Source organism: Meles meles, chromosome 7 (assembly GCF_922984935.1).
Source record: "Meles meles chromosome 7, mMelMel3.1 paternal haplotype, whole genome shotgun sequence".
Lineage (NCBI taxonomy): Eukaryota > Metazoa > Chordata > Mammalia > Carnivora > Mustelidae > Meles > Meles meles.
The window spans coordinates 110,674,290-110,690,165 of record NC_060072.1 but is presented as its reverse complement, the minus strand read 5'-3'; the positions used below and the strand labels follow the sequence as shown (position 1 = coordinate 110,690,165).

General features: G+C 37.8%; 1 protein-coding gene across 5 annotated transcripts in view; it reads right to left on the bottom strand.

Moving 5' to 3' along the window:
- ADIPOR2 (adiponectin receptor 2) overlaps window positions 1-15,876 on the bottom strand; it is a 93,969-nt gene that overhangs the window by 56,677 nt on the left and 21,416 nt on the right. For 2 of the 5 annotated variants that reach the window (XM_046011067.1, XM_046011070.1), the window contains exon 2: window positions 7,625-7,756. The exons of 2 other annotated variants lie outside the window; for them this stretch is intronic. The gene's annotated coding sequence lies outside the window, so the exon portion shown is untranslated. Of the gene's footprint in view, window positions 1-7,624; window positions 7,757-7,888; window positions 7,913-15,876 lie in introns of all 5 variants that reach the window. One more of the 5 variants, XM_046011069.1, reaches the window with a different exon arrangement.

Genomic DNA, 15,876 nt, shown 5'->3' with positions numbered 1-15,876 from the left:
TAACCCTGTCAGCTGGGACACTGAATTAAACCAAACCACTGTGTATTTTGCCTTATGTTTTCCTACTTAATGATTTAAGGCTTTAACTTTCAAAGTTATATTCTCCAACTTGCTGATACAGCAATCAATTTGCTAAATACACAGATTTACTAGCCTTAGCAGACATTATCACACATTATTGCTAAAGATATTTCTCCCTTATCCCAAATTCCTATATCCAACACATTAGCAAATGCTACAGATTTTACCTCCAAAACACCTCTCAAATTCTTTTCTTTTCCTTTTCTCTGTCACTTCTTTGGCCAGGTTAACGGTACCTCTGACCAAGAATACTTTTGATAATCCCCTAATGGGTCTCCTTGTTTCTACTCTCAAACCTGCAGTCTATACAAAGTGTTCTTTCAAATAGAAAAATCATACCAATTACCCCTGCTAAAATACCTCCAGTATATTTTATTCCTTGTGCCAAAGAAAACCAAAATCTTTTCCATAATCCCTACAAGGCCCTTCATGATTTGGTTCTTATCAACCTCTGCATTTTAACTCATAAAGCTCCCTAACCTGTTCAGTTTTTCTTCTGATCCTTGTCTATACCAATCCTGATAGTCATCAAGACCTGGAAAAAGACCTGGTCCCTAAAGTCACCTTTTCCAAAAACACTTAAACGACCATCCTTACCTAACACAGCATTACCCACCCTCCATACCAGTCACTGATAGCACTTTACACTGTTTAATTTCCTTCATAGCACTTACCACTCTCTGAAATCATTTTATTTTATTTGACAGAGAGTGAGAGAGCACAAGCGGGGGAATAGTAGAGGGAGAGGGAGAAACAGGCTCCCCACCAAGCAAGGAGCCCAATGTGGGGCTCAATCCCAGGACCCCGAAGGCAGGTGCCAAAGGCAGATGCTTAACCGTTTAAGCCACCCAGGAGCCCCTGAAATCATATTTTTACTTGTTTCCTTTTTTATTATCTATCTTTCCCCACTAAACCATCAGTTCCAAAAATGCAAACCTTATCTGTCCTGTTCACCACACATATCTCTAACAGTGCCTGTCAGGTAGTACATCCTCAAATCTTACCTGATGATTAAATAAAGCTTCCATTAGAAATTCCTTGGTACTGGGTCATCTGGGTAGCTGAGTAGGTTAAGTATCTGCCTTCAGCTCAGGCCATGATCTTGGGATCCTAGGATTGAGCCCCACTTCAGGCTCCCCACTCAGCAGAAATCTGCTTCTCCCTCTCCCTCTGTCCCCAACCCCCCCCATCATGTGCACATACCCTCTCAAATTAATTTTTTAAATCTTAGAAAGAAATCAATCAATCAATCAAGCAATCCTGGGGCACCTGAGTGGCTCAGTGAGCTAAAGCCTCTGCCTTTGGCTCAGGTCATGATCTCGGGGTCCTGGGATCGAGCCCCACGTCAGGCTCTCTGCTAAGCGGGGAGCCTGCTTCCCCCTTTCTCTCTGCCTGCCTCTCTGCCTACTTGCGATCTCTGTCTGTCAAATAAATAAAATAAAATCTTAAGAGAAAAAAAAAAAAAGAAAGAAAGAAATCCTTTGGTGTCATGGACTGAACCTGTCTCCCAAAATTTATGTTAAAGCCCTAACTCCAAGTACTTTAGAATGTTGAGTACTATATTTGATGACAGAGCTATTAATGAGGTAATTAAATTCATAATGGTGGGGCCCTTATCAAATACGACTGGTATTTTTATAAAAAGAGGAAGACACCAGACATGCACATGCATAGAAAAAAGCCATGTGAGGACACAGCAATAAAAAAACTGTCTACAAGCCAAGAAGAAAGACCTCAGGAGAAACCAAAACTGCAAACACCTTGGTGTTGGGCCTCTAGCCTCCACAATTGTGGGAAAATAAATTTCTGTTGTATAAGCCACCCGGTCTGTGGTATTTTATGGAACCCCTAGCAAATGAATACACCTGCCTTTCAATAGTAGCACATTTCTTCAGAAATAAATGAAAATAAATTACCTATCAATGTTTATCTCTAGTAGTAGACATTATCATGGCCCTTTGATAGTCGTTGACCATTTAATTTTTAACCACTTAATAAGCAATCTGGGGAAACAGCTTCAAGAGCATACAAGAACTAGTCAGTGTTCAGGACCCTCAGGCAGGATCAACAAACTTTTTCTGTAAAAGTCCTGATAGTAAACATTTTAGACTTTGCAGGCCATAAAAGGCATCTGGTACAGCTACTTAACTCTGACACTATGGTGCAAAATTGGCCTTAGACAATACATAAGTGAATGGGTGTGGCTGTATATGAATGAAGTTTTATTCGTAGACATTGAAATTTATGTGTCATATCATTTACATTCATATGTCACAAAATAACTTTTCAAAACTATTCAAAAATGTAAAAACCATTCTTAGCTCATGAGCCACACAAGAAGAGGCAAAAGCCTGCAGACTACATTTCACAACCCTACCCTAAAACAGAAAATTTATATCCATTTTACAGATGAGGAAATCTCCAGGTTTCCCCTACAGAGCAATGATTAATATAGCATCCCAATGCTTAGACTACAAGTATGTTCATCTATTTCCGTCTACAAAACTACGCAAATAGCAGAACAAAAAGGTGTCACAATTTGGGTTTATTCTATCCTTAAGAACTCTTTCTTTGCCAAACCTAAAAAAAATCACTATTCTTCCTTAAGTTGTATTTCTTCTCACACCATGAAGGAAATTGAAAAAAAAAATTATATAAATTGACAGATCAGATGACATATCCCCCTATTAACTTGAGAGTGGCCAGAAGGCATCAGAAACAAGATACAAGAAAACATAACACCATTAGATTTTGGTTTAATAAAGATTTTCTAAAATGAAACAAGTGACCCAAAACAAAGTTTTTAAAACCATCCAAGGTCACAATTCTGTAACTGTTTTCAGATGCCTTCTTTCTCTGCATTAAACAATGACCACAACATGTTAACCTTTGTTTTTTAACTCTTTAAAAAAACTTTTTTTTTTTGCCTCTTCTCAAGCTTAGGTAAATGGAAAATACAAAAGGCATAGAGAGGAATCCTCACGAGTAAGAAAATGGCTATTGGAATATCAGAAAACAGTGGCTTAAATTACCTTTTGAAAAAGTTAAACAGATGGATATGTATTCAAAAGAATATTTTCAATCTAGAGATAAGAATTAAGTTTGGCAACCAAGTCAGACCTGAAACTTATGCCTAAAAATTCCTCTCTTTTTAAAAGGTAAGATAAGTAGGGGCACCTGGGTGGCTCAATCGGTTAAGTGTCCAACTCTTGATACCAGCCCAAGTCATGATCTCAAGGTATGGGATCAAGCCCCTCATCAGACTCCATGCCCAGTGTGGAGTCTGCTTGGGATTCTGTCTCCCTCCGCCTTGCTCAATCAATCGATCAATCAATCATTTTAAAAAGAGGTAAGTAAATTATGATGGTAAAGCAGAATAATGTCCCCCACCACCAAAGATGTTTACACTTAATCCATGGAACCTGTAACTATGTTATGAAACATGTCAAAAGAGAATTAAGGTTGTACATGGAATTAAGTACTTGACATTTAAGAGTATAAAGGAGCCCTGAGACCAAAAAAGTTTGCTAACACCTGAGCTAAATAAAAGCCTGCAGCAGACAAGCAATGAACTGAGATAGTGGAGTGTGATTTTGATTCTTTAAATTTTCATCAAGTCTTTCACCATGTCAAGACAAACTTATATTTGTAATTTTTGAAATCATTTAATTTAGCTCAAGTTAAAACAAGGTAATGTCTCACCCCTACTTAAGATCTTAAAATGACTGCTCACAGGGGCACCTGGGCAGCTCAGGAGGTTAAGCTTCTGCCTTCAGCTCAGGTCATGATCTCAGGGTCCTGGGATCAAGTCCCGCATCTCTGCTCCTGCTGAGCAGAGAGCCTGCTTCCCTCTCTCTGCCTGCCTATCTGTCTACTTGTGATCTCTGTCAAAGAAATAAATAAAATCTTTTAAAAAAAGTGAGAGCAAAAATGAAGACATTCCAGATAAGCTAAGAAATTTATTATTCAAAAGCCCCCACTGAAATAAATACTAATAATCTTCCTTCTTTCAGCAAGGAATGAAATAAACCCAGAAAGGAGGAGGAGAATGCAAGAAATGTATTAATTATGTACTAAGACCAAAGAAAACAAGAGAACCCTAAATCACTCAGAGAAATAAAAGATTACCTGCAAAAAAAAAGACCACCAGACCAACGGCAAACATCCCATCAGCAACAGTAGAGGAGACAATACAATAATAGCTTCCAAGTTTTGAAGGAAAGTGACTATCCATCTAGAACTTTATACTTGGCTCCATCATTCAAGAGTGAGAGTTAGGGTGCCTGGGTGGCTCAGTGGGTTGAGCCTCTGCCTTCTGCTCGGGTCATGATCTCAGGGTCCTGGGATGGAGCCCCGCATCGGGGCTCTCTCTCTGCCTGCCTCTCTGCCTACTTGTGATCTCTGTCTCTCTGTCAAATACATAAAAATAAAATATAAAAAAAAAAAAATGACTGCTCACAGCTTGCAGAATAAAGTAAAAACTCCTCAGTGTAGCACAAAAAGCAACCAATCTTCTCCTTACCGGAAAGCCACTTCAGGTACACTAAATTTTAGACTACCCAATGTACTCAGCTCCCTCTCGTCTCTCCAGGTGTCTTCCATGCTGCATGCAGTCTGGAACCACCTCCACTTTCATTTTACTAACTTTCTCCTTTTTGAGAACTCCAGTCAAGTATCCATCCCCATCTCCTCCAGGAAGCATCCTAAGATAGGATAATTACCTCTGTGTGATATCACGGTTTCATCTGCAGCAACCCACTGTTTCCTTACTTACCTACTGTTCCCACTACAGTATGAGCAGAAGTGTAAGAACAGAGAGCAGCACTTTAATCACCTTTTTTTTTTAATATTTTATTTATTTGACAGAGAGAAATCACAACAAGGCAGAGGCTTTAACCCACTGAACCACCCAGGTGCCCCACATTAATCACCTTTTAAATCCACAGCCAAGGGCGCCTGGGTGGCTCAGTGGGTTAAGCCACTGCCTTTGGCTCAGGTCACGATCTCAGGGTCCTGGGATCGAGTCCCGCATCGGGCTCTCTGCTTGGCAGGGAGCCTGCTTCTCTCTCTCTCTCTCTCTCTGCCTGCCTCTCTGCCTACTTGTGATCTCTCTATGTCGAATAAATAAATAAAATCTTTAAAAAAAAAAAAAATCCACAGCCAAGTTACACTTCCTGACACACAATAATTTTCAAATGTCTTCTGAAGGAATTCATGTTCTCTAACTTAGGATTTTTCCTTTCAACTCTGGGGCGCCTGGGTGACTCAGTTAAGTGTCTGCCTGTGGCTCAAGTCATGATCCCAGGGTCTTGGGATGAAGCGCTACAACTGGGCTCCCTGCTCAGCGGGAAGCATGCTTCTCCCTCTGTCCCTCTCCATGAACTTGTACACTCTTTCATTCTGTGTCTCTCAAATAAATAAAATCTTTAAATTTGTTTTCCCTTTCAACTCTATTACTGTCCCCCAAAGCCTATATGTAAGTCATCCCCCTAAAAAGAATTTTTATGGCAGTATAAAAAAAAGAAATCTTGCATTGAAGAGAATATCTCACTCAAAAACTATTTTTTTCAAGTGACCTGCCCCCAAATATACTTAACAAAGATGGACTTTTTGTTGTTATTAAAACTATTAATTTCCATTTTTAAGTATTCCTTTGCTTTTCAAAAGAATATAAATACAGAAATTTAGTCCCAGATCAAAATAGAGAAAAATATCTATGAAAATGGCTTCATCATTCAACCAGAAGAAAATATGTCTCTTAACTGTACCCACTCCATTAATAAACTGCCTATGAAGCTGCCAGATAGTTTTGAGTAGCAGAGTTCACTGACCCCCAAAAGGTCATCACCTGGGGAGAAACGAGGGACCAGCCATAACTACCAACCTTAGATGATTTCTCCAGGATTGAGAATTCACATATTTACTTATTTAGCATTTTATTCTTTTAGGCTCTGGAATTCTCCCAGACACTCTTTACAAAATAAAAGGGAACAAAAATACAAATTCCCAGGGCACCCAGGTGGCTCAGTCATTAAGTGTCTGCCTTCAGCTCAGGCTCAGGTCCTGGGATCAAGCCCCACATCAGGCTCCCTACTCAGCAGGAAGCCTGCTTTCCCTCTCCCACTGCCCCCGCTCATGTTCCTGCTCTATCTCTCTATTGCTGTCAAATAAATAAATAAAATCTTAGAAAATATATATACATGAACTCCCTGGGGAGGGAAAAAGGAGTTGTTCTGGTTTTCTCTAAAACAAGAAATGACAGAATTAGAGCTTTTTTTGGCCCAACATGAAAAATTAAATTCAATTTATAAATAAAACAGAAAATAATAAAACTTACTAAGGTGTGACCATAAGGGAATAACACATTAAAATCAAGTATTGATTTTACTTCCACCCCTGAATAGAAAAAATAAACAAAAAAAGTGAATCTGACATATGGCAACTCTAAGAAGACACTGACCAAATCCTCAATTCCAAGTAAGACTATAGAAAGAGTAGGGGTAATGCTGTCAGTAAAAAGGCAGTTTGTAGGGGCACCTGAGTGGCTCAGTCAATTAAAGCATTTGACTCTTGATTTTGGATCAGGTTATGATCTCGTGGAGCATACTTAAGATTCTCTCTCCCTCTCCCTTCTAGCCCTCCACCCCCACATCCCACCAACCCTAGGTACATGTGCTCCCAAGTGAATAAAAGTCTAGGACGCCTGGGTGGCTCAGTTGTTAAGCATGTGAGTCCTGCACTGGACTCCTTGTTCAGTGAGGAGCCTGGTTCTCCCTCTGCCTGCTGCTTCCCCGGCTTGTGCTCGCTCGCACTCTCTCTCTCTGGCAAATAAATAAATAATAAAATCTTTAAAGAAAGAAGGAAGGAAGGTCAGTTTGTATAACAAACTGTGTTTCTTCCATTACAGGAAGACTAATAAACAACTCACAGGTGTACTCCTTTTCCAGCATTTCTTTAATAACCCATCTTTCTATACGGTAAACTTGGAAATTATAAATAACACCATGAAGACAACTTCATACCAACTCTAGAAGGAACTGACTGGTTTTGAAAGACAATTCAGCAGAAAACCTAAAGTCTGATAACAAACACATATTTTCTACATGACAAATTAATAACAACACTCTTTAAAAAAAAAAAAACCTGAACTATGAACTATGAAATATGAAAAGAACTATAAGAAGTGTGCTGAGGGGCACCTGGGTGGCTCAGTGGGTTAAAGCCTCTTCCTTCAGCTCAGGTCATGATCCCAGGGTCCTGGGATCGAGCCCCACATTGGGCTCTCTGCTCAGCGGGGAGTCTGCTTCCCTTCCTCTCTCTCTGCCTGCCTCTCTGCCTACTTGTGATCTCTGTCTGTCAAATAAATAAATAAAATCTTTTTTTAAAAAAGTGTGCTGAAAGAAAAAGTATTCAGATACTGAATATCTAACAAAAGGAGACCAAAATTTCAAACAGAAATAAATACATGTTATTTAATATAAACACATGCTGTCAAGTACCCATTTATTCTTTATTCTTCAAAACAACTGCAAAGATACAATACCTCTCTTCTACATACAGCTGAGGAGTCTGAGGCTCAAACAGGGTGAGCAGGTAACTCAAAGCCTCGAAGCTGGCAAGTAGTACAGAATTCAAACTCAGGTCCTTCACACTTTCTCCATTCAGCCATGATGCCCTAAGTAGAAATGAAAATAGGCCAAAAATATGCACAGTAACGCTGACCAAATTTTTTGTACCAAAAATAAGGGTACATGGTTTAGCTAGAAATGTATTTTCTGTATTTGAAATTTCTGTATTTGAAATATACCTTCAAAAAGTCCAATTTTATGACCTACAAAAAAAAAAGAAAAAAAAATTGATCCAGTAATTCTACTGATAGTTAACTTGCAAAAAAAGAAGTTACTGCGGGTCTCAAGAGTTTAATTATTACCTTTAGGGCTATATCCAAGAGCATGCTGTCTCAAGGAAAGCCTGTTTCCCTGCCTATAAAAGGAAGTATATGTGAAAGAATCTTATTTAACTAGACTAAATGCACACTCAGACTATATCATAATAAGAGGAAATTAAGCATATATCAAAACTATATCTAAGGCCTTCAATAAACTATTACATAAAGTTCTGAAGTAATCAAGAACAGAAGATCCAGATGACAAACATTAATTTCTTGCGTTTTCAAAAGAACACAGTATCACCACTTTCTTAAGTGAAACCACTGAGAAGCTTAAAAACAAAAAAGTTAGACCTCAGAATTATACATATAACCAGTATTACTCTTTTCTGGATAGCAATATAAACTGTAGTAAATCTCCAAGTGTACACAGAACAGGATCTGGATCCGCAGTCCTAGTACATAAAGAACTACCAAAAAAAATGGCCTTGACTCCTTGACCTAATAACCCAACTCTTTGGAATTTCTCCTTGAAATATATACTAAAGCAATATAAAAAGGGGAAATCTATATGCACAAAAGCATTTTATTTTATGGAGAAAAAATAAAAAAGTGTTAACCAATAACAAAAGAATGGTAAGCCACATCCACTTTTTTCATTAGAATATTAAATACATTTAGAAAATGGACAAATATGGTCTGTTTACGGTATCTTAAAATTAAAGAGTTAAATAAAAACAAGCTTTACAGATATATAAAAATGTGTGTGCCTAAGTATAAAAGTTAGGAAGGCAATTTACCTAAATGAGTTGAAAACTTAGGTCCACACAAAAAGTTGCACAAACGTTTATAATAACTTTATTCATGATTACCGAAAGCTGGAAGCAAGACATTCTTCCACAGATGAATGGATAAACTGTGATACATCAACACAACAAAATAATTACACAGTAATAAAAAGAAACAAGCTATCAAACCATGAAAAGAAATTTACATAAAGGAAACTTACACAAATACTGCTAATGGAAAAATGCCAATCTGAAAGGCTACACATTGTATGATTTCAACTATATGACATTCTAGAAAAGAGAAAACTAGGGAGACAGTAAGAAGATCAGTGATCAACAGGAGTTCAGGGGAGAGAGAGAAAGATGAATAGGTGGAAAATAGGGTATTTTTAGGGCAGTGAAACTATTCGGTATGATACTGCAATGGTGGATACGTACACATTTTCACAACCCACACAAAGAATAACCCCTATTGTAAACTATGGAATTTATAGTTAATAACAATATATCAATATTGGCACATCTACCATAACAAATATACTACACTAATGAATGATAACAATACTAGAGAAAACTGGAGGCTCATGAGAGTGGGTATATGGGAACTCTCTACTTTCCACTCAGTTTTTCTAACAATTTAAAACTGCTCAAAGAAAGAAAAAAAAAAATAAAGTATTGGGGCATCCAGGTGGCTTAGTTGGTTAAGTGTCTGCCTTCAGCTCAGGTCATGATCCCAGGGTCTTGGGATGGAGCCCGACATTGGGCTTCCTGCTCATCAGCGAGCCTGCTTCTCCCTCTCCCTCTGCCTGCCACTCTGTCTACGTGCGCTCTTCATCAAATAAATAAATCTTTAAAAAACAAAAAGTATTAGTTTTTTAAAAAAGAAATTTTCACAAACAAGAGATAAAGACTTCCCCAAACAAAAGCTGAGGGAGTTACTCACTACCACATCTGCCTTACAAGAATTGTTAAAGAGAGTTCTTCAAACTGAAATCAAAGGATACTAATTAATAACATGGAAACATGTAAAATTGTAACACTCACCGACAAAGGCAAGTATATACTCAAATACAGACTAATACTGTACTGATGGTGTGCACATCACTTTCAACTCTAATATAAAAGTTAAAAAACAAAACTATTAAATATAAGTATAGCTACAAGTGCCTGGGTGGCTCAGTGGGTTGGGTGTCTGCCTTCAACTCAGGTCATGATTTCAGGGTTCTGGGATCCAGCTCTGCATCAGGCTCCCTACTCAGGGGGGCAGTCTACTTCTCACTCCTTACTCTCCCTCTACCCCTCCCCGCCTCTTGTGCGCATGCTCTCTCAAATGGATAAATAAAATCTTTTAAAAATTTTAAAAATTAAAAAACCTATAGCTATAATATTTTGCTAATGATTACCCAATATAAAAATATGTAAATTGTGACATCAATAATATAAAAGATGGTATGGACAAGTGTTGAATATGTTGTTATCAGCTTAAAATAAGCCATTATGCTTTTCTGTAAGCCTCATACAACCAAAAAGAAGATAGCTCTGGTAGATAAAAAGATTAATGCATACCACTGTTTTTTAAAAAATCATTAAATCATGAAAAGACAGCAAGAAAGGAAGAATGTAACAAAGGAAATAAAAAAGTAAGAAAACAGTAAAATGGCAACAGTAAGCCCTTACATATCAATAATAGTTTAAATGTTAATGGGCTGGATTCTTCCATGAAAGACATGAGTCTGTAGGTACATTAAAAACAAGATCCAGGGGCGCCTGGGTGGCTCAGTGGTTTAAGCCGCTGCCTTCGGCTCAGGTCATGATCTCAGGGTCCTGGGATCGAGTCCCGCATCCGGCTCTCTGCTCGGCAGGGAGCCTGCTTCCCTCTCACTCTCTCTGCCTGCCTCTCTGCCTACTTGTGATCTCTCTCTGTCAAATAAATAAATAAATAATCTTTAAAAAAAAAAAAAAAAAACAAGATCCAATAATATGTTCACTACAAGAGATTCACTTTAGCTACAGGGACACATACAGGCTGAAAACAGAGATGGAAAAAGATATTCCATGCAAACAGTAAACGAAAGAGAGCAGGATATTACTCAGCTATCAAAAAGAATGAAATTTTACCATTTCCAATGATGTGGATGAAGATAAAGTGTATTATGCTAAGCAAAATAAGTCAGCCAGAGAAAGACAAATACCACATGATTTCACTCTTACATGGAATTTAAAAAACAAAACAGATGAACATAGGGGTAGGGGGAAAAAAAGAAAGAGGGGGAAGGAAACCTTAAGAGACCCTTAACTACAGAAAACAAACTGAGGGTTGACGGAGGGAGGTGAGTGAGGAATGGGCTAGATGGATGATGGGTATTAAGGAGGGCACCTGTGATGAGCACTGGGTGTTATATTAAGCAATGAATCACTAAATTCTACAACTAAAACCAATTTTACCATATATGTTAATAAACTAGATTTTTTTTATTAACATAAAATGTATTATTTCCCCAGGGGTACAGATCTGTGAATCATCAGGCTTACACATTTCACAGCACTCACCATAGCACATACCCTCCCCAATGTCCATAACCCAGCTAAAATTTATTTTTAGATTTTATTTTGAAAGAGTACCTAAGCAGGGGGAGGGGCAAAGGCAGATAGAGAATTTCAAGCAGACTCCATGTTGAGCACAAAACCCAGTTTGGGGCTCAATCTCATAACCCTGAGATCATGACCTGAGCAGAAATCAAGAGTCAGATGCTTAAATGACTGAGACACCCAGGTACCCCAACTTACTAGAATTTAAATACAAACCTGAAATTTAAACCAAAAAAAAAAGAAAAGAAAGAGCAGAAGTAGCTGTACTTATTATATCAGACAAAAACAGACTTTTAGTTAAAAACTACGAAAAAAGATAGACATTATGTAATAATAAAGGGGTCAACCCAACAAAAGCACATAATAATTGCAAATACATATGCAACAAACACCAAAGAACCTAAATATATAAAGTAATTAACCAAACTGAAAAGATACAGAGACAGCAATACCCACTTTCAAAAATGGGTAGATCATCCCAATACAAAACCAGTAAGGAAATACCCGCCTCAGATAACACATCAGATCAAACAGACCTAATAAATATATAGAACATTCCATCCAACAGCAGCAAAATATACAATCTTCTCAAGCACATACAAAACATTCTCTAAGATCAATCACATGTTAGGCCTCAAAATAAGCCTTAACTAATTTAAACAGACAAAAAGTATACCTAGCATCTTTTCCAACCACAATGGTATGAAACTAGAAAACTGTATCAGGAGGAAAATGGGAACATTCACAAAAATGTGGATATTAAATGACATGCTCCTGAACAGTCAACGGGTCAAAGCAAAAATCAAGAGAAATTTTAAAAACACTGAGACAAAGCTGGAGAAAAAAAATGTCAAAACTTCTGGGTTGGGGCGCCTGGGTGGCTCAGTGGTTTAGGCCGCTGCCTTCGGCTCAGGTCATGATCTCAGGGTCCTGGGATCGAGTCCCGCATCGGGCTCTCTGCTCGGCAGGGAGCCTGCTTCCCTCTCACTCTCTCTGCCTGCCTCTCTGCCTACTTGTGATCTCTCACTGTCAAATAAATAAATAAAAAATCTTTAAAAAAAAAAAATTCTGGGTTGCCACAAAAGGGGTTCTAAGAGGGAAGTTCAAACCAATAAATACCTACACTGAGAAAAAAGAAAAATCTCAAATAAACAATCCAACTTAACACTTCAAGGAGCCAGAAAAAGAACAAACTAAGCCCAAAGTTAGCAGAAGGAAATAATACGATTAGAACAGAAATAAAATAGAGACTAGAAAAACAATTTTAAAAACCAATGACACTAGTATGTGGGGGTTCTTTGTTTTTGTTTTTTTACGATAAACAAAATTACAAAACTTTGGCTAGGCCAATCAAGCAAAAAGATTCAAATAAATAAAATAATGACAGATATTGCAACTGATACCGAAGAAATGGAAAATATCCTAAAATACTACTACAAACAATTACACTCCAATAAATTGAATCTGGAAGAAATGGATAAACTCCTACAATCATACAATCTAGCAAGACTTACTCATAAAAAAAATTTAAAATTTGAACAAACCAGTAACAAAAAAGAAGACTGAAACAGTAATCAAACATCTTTAAACAAAGAAATGCCCATGACTTTCACTGGTAAATTATTTCAGTAATTTAAAGAATTAATGCCATTTCTTGTCAAACCCTTCCAAAAAACTGAAGAGAAAAGAGCACTTCCAAATTCATTTTACAAAGCCAGCATTACCCCAATATCAAAGCAGACAAGGACACACTACAAGATAAGAGACTTGCAGGCTAATAGCCCTGATAAACATAGATGCAAGTATCCCCAGCAAAATACCAGGAAACCTAATTCAATAGCACATTTAAACAATTATACACCATGATCCAGTCAAATTTATCCCTGGGATCCAAAGGATGGTTCAACATATGCAAATCAACAAATGTATTATACTACATTAACAGGATCAATATGATCACAGTTCATATGGTCAACTCAAAAGCTAACACCTCAATAGCTAATGACAAGCTAACATATTCAATGGTGAAAAGCTGAAAAGCTTTACATCTAGGATCAGGAACAAGACAAAGATGCCCATTCTCACCCCTTCTATTCAATATGGCATTGGAAGCCAGAGTACTTGGGCAAGAAAAAGAATTAAAAAGCCATCCAAATTGGAAAAAGAAATAAAATTTTTGTAAATGACAAGATCTTGTGTAGAAAAAACAGCAAAGGGGTGCCTAAGTGGCTCAGTCGGTTAAGCCTTCAGCTTATATCATGATCCAGGGTCCTGGACTGAGCCCCATGTCAGGCTCCCTGCTCAGCTGGGAGTCTGCTTCTCCCTCTCTCTCGGCCCCTCCCCCTGCTGGTGCTCTCCTTCTCTCTCTCTCTCTCTCTAGCCCAAAAAGACAAAATCTAAAAAAAAAAAAAAAAAAAAAAAAAAAATTAAGGCTCCACCAAAAACGTCAGAATAAACAAATTCAGTAAATTTGCAGGATACAAAACCAATATGCAAAAAAATCAATTAATTGCACTGAAGCATCAAAAAATATATTAAGAAAACAACCCCATTTACAATAGCTTTAAAAAAGATGAAATACTTAGGAATAAATTTAACTGAGGAGGTGTAATATTAGTAATCAAAAACTAACCTCAGCCTCATAGCCTCCAGCACATTCTAGGGATAATGGGAAAGACAAATCTATCATGATCATCTACTGCAAGTTTCAAAAAGAAATTATGGGTGAAGGAGAAAAAAGATTTAGGTAAGTCACAGAGAACAAAAGTATTAAAACAATGAACTGCCCCACCGTTAAACAAATGATTGTCTAGTGAGGAAGAGTAAAAAATTGGAAAAGTATTTGAAACTAGGCTTTAATTTGCTCTAAGAGTCTCAACAGTAAAGGGAGTAATACGGGAGAAAGAAAGAAAAACTTCTGAGTATCTATCAATCAGAAGAGTTAATCTTTATTCTACTTACACAGAAAATTTTCACTCATCAAGATTCTATGAATACTATGCTGTATCAAAAGAGCTTAAAAAAAAATACAGACAGAAAATAGCTGGTAGGAAGAAACAAGTAACTAAGAGGTACTTGAGTCTCTGAATAGGTGCAGAAATCCTATACAAATTTGGCCACTGCATTTTCACAAGTAGAGCACATGTAGGGTCTTTTAAAATCTCTGGGTGGCCAGGACATGATGATGAAGAGAGAAAGAAAATACCACTGAGTTTTTCAAATCCTACACTTCCTCCTCAGATTGCTAGGCCCCTCTTTCCCAATATTCTCTTATTGAGTGAATTATTATGCTTACAATGTTTGTTGAAAAGAGAGTCATTTTCTTTTTTTTTTTTTAAGATTTTTATTTATTTATTTCAGAGAGAGAGGGAATACAAGCAGGGAAAGAAAATGGGAGAGGGAGAAGCAGCAAGCTTTCAGCCGAGCAGGGAGCCTGATGTGGGGCTCGATCCCAGGACTCTGGGATCATAACCTGAGCCGAAGTCAGATACTTAACGACTGAGCCACCCAGGTGCCCCGAGACTCATTTTCTGTATAAAATCGTTTAAGCATACATTCCACTACTTTTCTTTTTAGGAAATACGTTCTTGGGCGCCTGGGTGGCTGAGTCACTTAAGCATCTGCCTTCACCTCAGGTCCTAGGATTGAGCCCTGCATCAGGGTCCCTGCTCACTGGGGAGCCTCTCTCTCCCTCTGCCACTCCCCTTGTTCTCTCTTATTCTATCTCTGTCTAATAAATAAATAAAATGAAAGAAAAAATAAGAAATGAAGGAAGGAAGGAAAGGAAGAAAGAAAGAAAGAATACATTCTCACAAACTAATTTGTCCATAAGCATAGACTTACTTTTTAAATTTGTTGTGGCTATGTTCCCAGAAGTAATAGAGTCTCTTCTATAGATTATCAAATATGAAACTATAGAACTACAGACGTACAATAGAGACTTGATCTCACGTGGTCTAGGGTGGTCTAGGAGCAGGAGTCATTTATTCTGCTTTGCCAAAAGAGATGTTGAAGGTTTTATAGAGGAGGTTTGCCAATCACAATAAATGAAAGGTGTTCTGTACAAAGAAAAGAACATATACAAACAAGGGCAGATTCGAGAACAAGGGACAGATTCAAGATATAGGAGGTAGAGAAAAAACATCTGGATGACTGATTAAATAAGGATCAAACAATAGAAAATCAGATGACTCGGGTTTTTTGCTTAGGCTGAGTGTATTTAGAGGATGGCATTCACTGAGATGAAGGGATGATAAAGGGAAAATAATATGGAACAAAAATGAATTTGTTTGGGGAAACCTAGGTAGCTCAGTCTGTTAAGCACGGGCCTTCAGTTCAGGTCATGCTCCCAGGGTTTGGCGATTCAGCCCTGCATCAGGCTCCCTGCTGGGCAGGGTGCCTGCTTCTCCCTCTCCTTCTGCCATTCCCTCTGCTTGTTCGTACTTCCCCACAAACCCCTCACCCACAAATAAAGTCTTTTTTTTTTTTAAGATTTTATTTATTTGACAGAGACAGACAGCGAGAAAGGGA